Here is a 6000-nt window from a genome sequence, read left to right as displayed (position 1 = left end):
GTCTCTCTCTCTGTTTTGGAGAAACCTGTAGTCTTCAATCTGGGAATACAAGGGCTCAGTCCTCAAAGGTAAACTGTATTTAAAAAATTGAGGTTCTGTAACTTTCTTGCAAATCTTGCAACTTACGCACATTTAAATATTGGCATAATGAAAAGAGCATATGGTCTTTGACCTTGCTTAGACCTTGATTTGAATCCGCATTCTGCCCATTAGCTTTGGGTTCATGTGTGTTTACTCAGTTGCTATTTTAATTTTAATTTTTAATCTAGAAAATGAGGTTAATGACCAGCTTGTAGTGGTTGTTATGAAGAAGTAAAAAAGTACATATAAGATACTTAGCACAATAGCTGACACCAGTAATGTTCAGCAAACAGTAGCTGAACATTAACATTAGTGTTTAAATAGCTTTATTGAAATAATTCATATGCCATAGAATTTACCTTTTCTAAAGTATATAATTCAGCGGTTTATAGATTCACAGAGTTGTGCATCCCTCATCATAATTTAATTCTAGAACATTTTCATCACCTCAGAAAGAAACTCATTAGCAGTCACTCCCTATCTCCCGAAGCCCTCAGCCCTTGACAACAGTAATCTATTTTCTGTTTCTACGGATTTGCCAATTCTGAACATTTTCTATCAATGGAATCATACAATACATGGCTTTTGTAACTGACTTCTTTTACTTAGTATAATGTTTTCAAGGTTTCAAGTTTCATCCATGTCGTAGCATGTTATCAATACTTCTTTTCCTGGCCAAATCCCATTCCATTGTATGGATATACCACACTTTGTTCATTCATTTATAGCTCACTTGCCTTCACCTTGTAAAATAGGTCCATGCTTCTTCCTCCTTGTTTCCAGGCCACAGAAACAAGCACCTAATGGGAGATGGGGAGGGTGGGGACCCATTGAACAATATTTTTTAAAAGTCTCAATTTCAGTAATTTTTGGCATTCTGTGTTCCAAGAGTTTTGATCAGTTTATCTAATCAGTCCTTTTAATACCCCTTTTAAAACTGAGAAAATCACCAGAACATTAAATGTAACCTTCAAAACTGCTTTGTTGGATTGAGCAAATAGGGATTCCAAGGGAAAAAGCATTCTAGGGTCTGACAGAGCAAAAGGAAACTTTGCCAATTGACGTGTTTTTCTTGGATGGGTCCTGAGATAGAGTAAAGCAAAAGCTGTTTCCTGTGGCTTAGTGACAGAGCAGCAGATTGACCTTGTTTATTCAGCTGGTTCATTTGTCCTTTGTGTCAGTGAACCCCATGTGGGTCCCAGGTAACAAATTTTTAGTTTATCTAATTTGTATCCTTTCACACAACTAAAACATGTTAAAGGCAACAGGGGAAAAAAATGAGGTGCCTGGATTAGAATAAAATTTATTATTTATATAGATGTTGCATATTTATTGTAGAATTTTTTTAATTGATTTTTTTAAAGTACTATGGGAGCAAACCATTTAACATTTGTTTACATACTTCCAGACTTCTTAGACAAACGTTTATTTACAAAAATTAGGTAGTAATATTCATACGGTTTTCTAACCTGCTTTTCATGTTGTGAACATCTTTCCTTGGTGGTAACTATTCATCTACATATAAATGAAAATAACTTCCAGGCTTCACAATAAATACTTAAAGGCATTTTGACCAGAACCATTAGAAATTAATTAAGAAGGATGTTGTTGCTTTGGCTTTGGTACCTCCTGTATAATGTGAAAATTGGCAATAAGTATTAAAATATTATGAGGATTTGCTGAAGATAAGAAACCCCACCTTTTCCATCACACAGCCTTAAAATTGCTGGCTTTCTTTGAGAGAAAGCAAACGTTGGCTTCTGTATCCAAGTCTCCTGTCGGGGTCTGGCCCCACTGCTCCGTGTCTTCAGGGGCTTCTGGAACTACAGTGATGTCCGGGATCCCACCGCAGACTCCCTGAAGGGTGACAAAGAAACGGGAACGCCGCCCGGGCCGGGCCGGAATCCAGTGCAGCCCTTAAGGAGGGGGCGTTGGCCAGCAGGGCACTGGCGCTCGGGGCTTGGTCCGCCCGGCCTCTGGGCCTTCCAGCTGGGAAGGCGGCGTTGGTCACGCGGTCCCTCCAGCCGCTCTGGAACCCTGTGTGGGTGCTGGTGCCGGGAGCTGCGGGGGTGGGGGGGGGAGGGCGGGGCCATGTGGTCGGTCTCTATGGAGACGGCGGGCTGCCGGCCCCGCCCCTGCCCCTCAGGCTGCGTCCGGGGTCCTGCTCTTGCAGCTCCACGCGGTCCAAAGAGGAGGCAGACGCTCGGAGCCGCGACTCTCCGCCACCTCCCGGAGGTAAAGCGCTTGCCTTCCGGGCTGCACAGCTTTTTCTTGGGGCCATGGGGGCCCAGCTCCCGGGCGGTTTAGTTCCCGGTGCAGCCTCGGGAAGACCCAAAGCAGCGCCCTCGCTGGGCTCCCCCTCGGTGACCTTGGAGAACCACAGCACTGAAGTGGCGTTTGGGAGAAACACCACTGTCCCTGCCTAGGGTCAGGTTTGAATTGGGCTGTGGCCAGTAAACTCTTATCTCCTGCAGAGCACGCATTTGAGATAGGGATGAAGTCACTGAGTTATTGAGAAGTTTGGAAAACACTGATCTTCATAGGATTCTGAGCTGGCTCACAGCGACTCCCTCCCTCCTTCGGGCAGTTCTCACCCTCTTCCTCTGGCCAGAGTCCGAAAAGTGGGGTCACGAGGCGCGGGGGGGGGGGAATGAGAGGGATCGGGGGGCAGGTAGTGAAAGAGAAATACAAAGAATCTACTGCGAATACAGTAAGTGGTTAGAACTGTATAGCTCTGAATAGTTAATATGCTAAGATTTGATGAATAGGGTTATAGTCATATATAGATCAATAAGATCAAATCTTAGTTAAAATCGTGATACTTATATTTTATCTTTTTAAAAGGACCCATGCTCTGCTTATTAATCAACCTTGCCATGTATCAGAACAGAATATCCTAACAACACACGCATTCAAGTGCAGCACAACCCGTGTAATTGTTTTCAGGCCCGTCTTGACATTTGTGCATCATAGGAACCTCAAAAATTGTGCTCTAAAAACCATTATTTACGTGAAAGAAAGTAGGGGTTGGAACTTGGAAGTTTTAGAACAACAATAATTGATTATTCTTCTTGAATGAATTTAAATAGTACAGTCACTTCTTGTTATAATTTTTATGTTATAGCTTTAAACTTCTATATCTGTGAGCAAATCCAGCATTTGATTATGTCCAGTTTTGGCCACAAAACTCCTCCTGTGCCTCAAAACATGCTATTACTTTCATTATTTATTTGTGCATTTAATAAAAATTATATACCAGTTTATGCTCAAAATGGCATGTTTTTACATGCCCTGAATATAGGACATTTTACTTAACTGGAATTATCTTTCAGTTCTATTTTTTCACAAATCACACTCACTTTTCCTGTATGCCAGTTCTTTTCTGCAATCTTTAGAACCACACAACCTCTGAGGAGGCATATTTAAAGAATTAACTTTTAGAAAATAAATGAATCATTGTACGACTTGCAATGTGAATTGCCAAAGTACTCAAATGTAGGTACCTCTGTGCCAGGGAACAATGTTTTGTTTCCAGTTTCCACTCCAAGTCAGTGTCTTGCACAGTGGAGTAGGACCCGAGTAATTTACATTCCTCCAGCTGTGTAACCAATCACCTGTGGAAACACAGTTAATGACAACAGGGTTTTGATTTATCCCAGTGATGATTTAGCTCTCTGTATGGACTGGCAGCTGTCCAGCCCTCTCACCCCTTAACCTGGCTTTGGTTGTCACACAACAGGCACCACCCGCCACCCCCCACCCGCCTTTTTCTCCCTAAGCATGGAGGTGCAAGTGTGGATTGCTGAGTTTCTCGTTGATATGTCAGTTATAAAGAATAATAAGTCATGGGATAGAAAGTATATTTCCAAATTAACCCATACCAGTCATACATCCAATTCAAGTTACACTCACATGTTAGGAAAAATCCAGTATAACCTTTAAACTTGATACCAGTTACTACCTGTGTGACCTTGGAATATTTTCTTTACCCTGTTCTTTTCATCTGTAATCAAACTCCCAGGATGAATGTGAGAAATAAATGAGCTCGTGTATGGAAAAGAGACTTACTAGCACTGTGCCAGTCAGAGTAGCTACTCAAAAAAATGTAGGATGTTAAATATAGCCTTTATTCCATGTCCCCCTCCCCACTTTGATTTAGTTACTTAATATGTTTGTTGGATCCAGTAACATGAGAAAAACCACAGATTGGGGTCTCCTATTTTATTCCCTTTTTGCACCAAACTTTAGAAATATTTAGAGCCCTTGTTTTACAGAGTGAGGTAAGAAATAGTTCTCCAGTTTGTGTCACCCACACTGGAGTTTCAATTCAGTGGAAAACTAGGCTGTAAGCAAAGCAGCAGCAGCACGGCATTTCCTCTTCCAAGAATGACTCGCTACTTTGTACTAGAACAAGAGAGATCCTAAATGATCAAGGAAGAATTTTGTGGTACAGTATTTTGGCTTTTGGAGAAAGCACATGGAGAAAAGATGAAAAAAATGGATGAGAATTTGATTTTGTACATTTAGGTTTTGAGTCTCTCTTGGTATTAGAAGATACTGTAGCTGTCGGATTGTAAACATAATTCACAATAAATATTCTTGCCCCCAGAGTGAATTCTCATCTCAAATACGTACGCTTTCTTCCAATTTGCTGATGTTGTGAAAGAATAATCTGTCCGATCTACATATGAATTCAATCCTAAGCTTATTTTGCCATCTAACTCACTTGACATTAATGATGGAAATTACTAATAAGAAGATCACACAAGTTGATAAGTTGTTACAGTTGTGATGCAGTTGTCAAATCCTAATAATCGGTGAAGGAATTTGGCTTTTTCTTGGCTAGCAACTTTTCTTTCAGCCCTTGAATTTAGAAAATTGGTGGATGTGAACAATTATTCATTTATTCACTCAGCAACTACTTGCCAAGTCCCTACCTGTTGGCAGGCACTACAAGGTAGGCAGCTTCTAAAATGACTCCCAACGACCCCAGCTTCCTGGTATTCATGCCCTTTTGAATCTCCTCCCCTCAAGTGGAGGCTAGACTTGTTTCTAATGCAGGGTTTGCCAAACTTTTTCTGTAAAGGGCCAGGTAGGAAATTTTTTTTGCTCTGTGAGCCATATGGTTTCTTTCCCAATTACTGAATTCCGCTGTTGTACTGAAAAGCAACCGCAGGCAATATGTAAATAAATATGATTAGCTGTCTTTCAATAAAACTATTTACAAAAATGGGCATTGGGCCAAATATGGCCTGCTGACCATGTTTGCTGACCCCTGCTCTGACGAATCAAAAAGCAATGGTATATCACTTCTGAGATTTTGTTAGACTCTAGCTTCCATCTTGCCTGCCCTCTCTTGCCCTCTCGCTTGCTTACCTGGGTGGAAGCCAGCTGCTAAGCTGTGGAGAAGCCCACCTGGGAGGGGAGCCTCCAGCCTGCAAGGAACTGAGGCCCTTTCTCCTCAGTCTGTGAGGAACTGAATCGTGTGACAACCCTCTACCCGAGCTTGGAAGTGGATCCTTCCCCAGTTCAGCTTTGGGATGACAAAAGCCCCAGCTGACACTTGGGTTGTGAGAGACCCTGAACAAGAGGACCTAGTTAAGCCATGCTTGACCCCTGACTATGAGAGAATAAATGCTTTTTTAAAGCAACTACGTTTTGGGACTGTTTGTTACACAGCACTAGATACCGACCATGATACCCACACTAGACAACTAATACACTTCATGATAGGCTCCTTTAACAATGAACAAGAGATATGCTACATATTACCTCCTTCTCTTGGAGACTGACTGAACATCAATATACTAAATTTGCAAAACATCCTACAAAACAAGTTTTAATTTTGTTCAATCAATCATTTCCAGGCATATTTAACCACAGATGCTGCTTTTCTGGGAAATACCTATTAATATCTTA

The sequence above is a fragment of the Aethalodelphis obliquidens genome, unplaced genomic scaffold (genome assembly GCF_003676395.1).
Source record: "Aethalodelphis obliquidens isolate GAN/ISIS:26980383/991018 unplaced genomic scaffold, ASM367639v1 scaffold3, whole genome shotgun sequence".
Taxonomy (NCBI): Eukaryota; Metazoa; Chordata; class Mammalia; order Artiodactyla; family Delphinidae; genus Aethalodelphis; species Aethalodelphis obliquidens.
The sequence above is the reverse complement of the archived record's forward strand: the minus strand, read 5'-3'. Positions refer to the sequence as shown.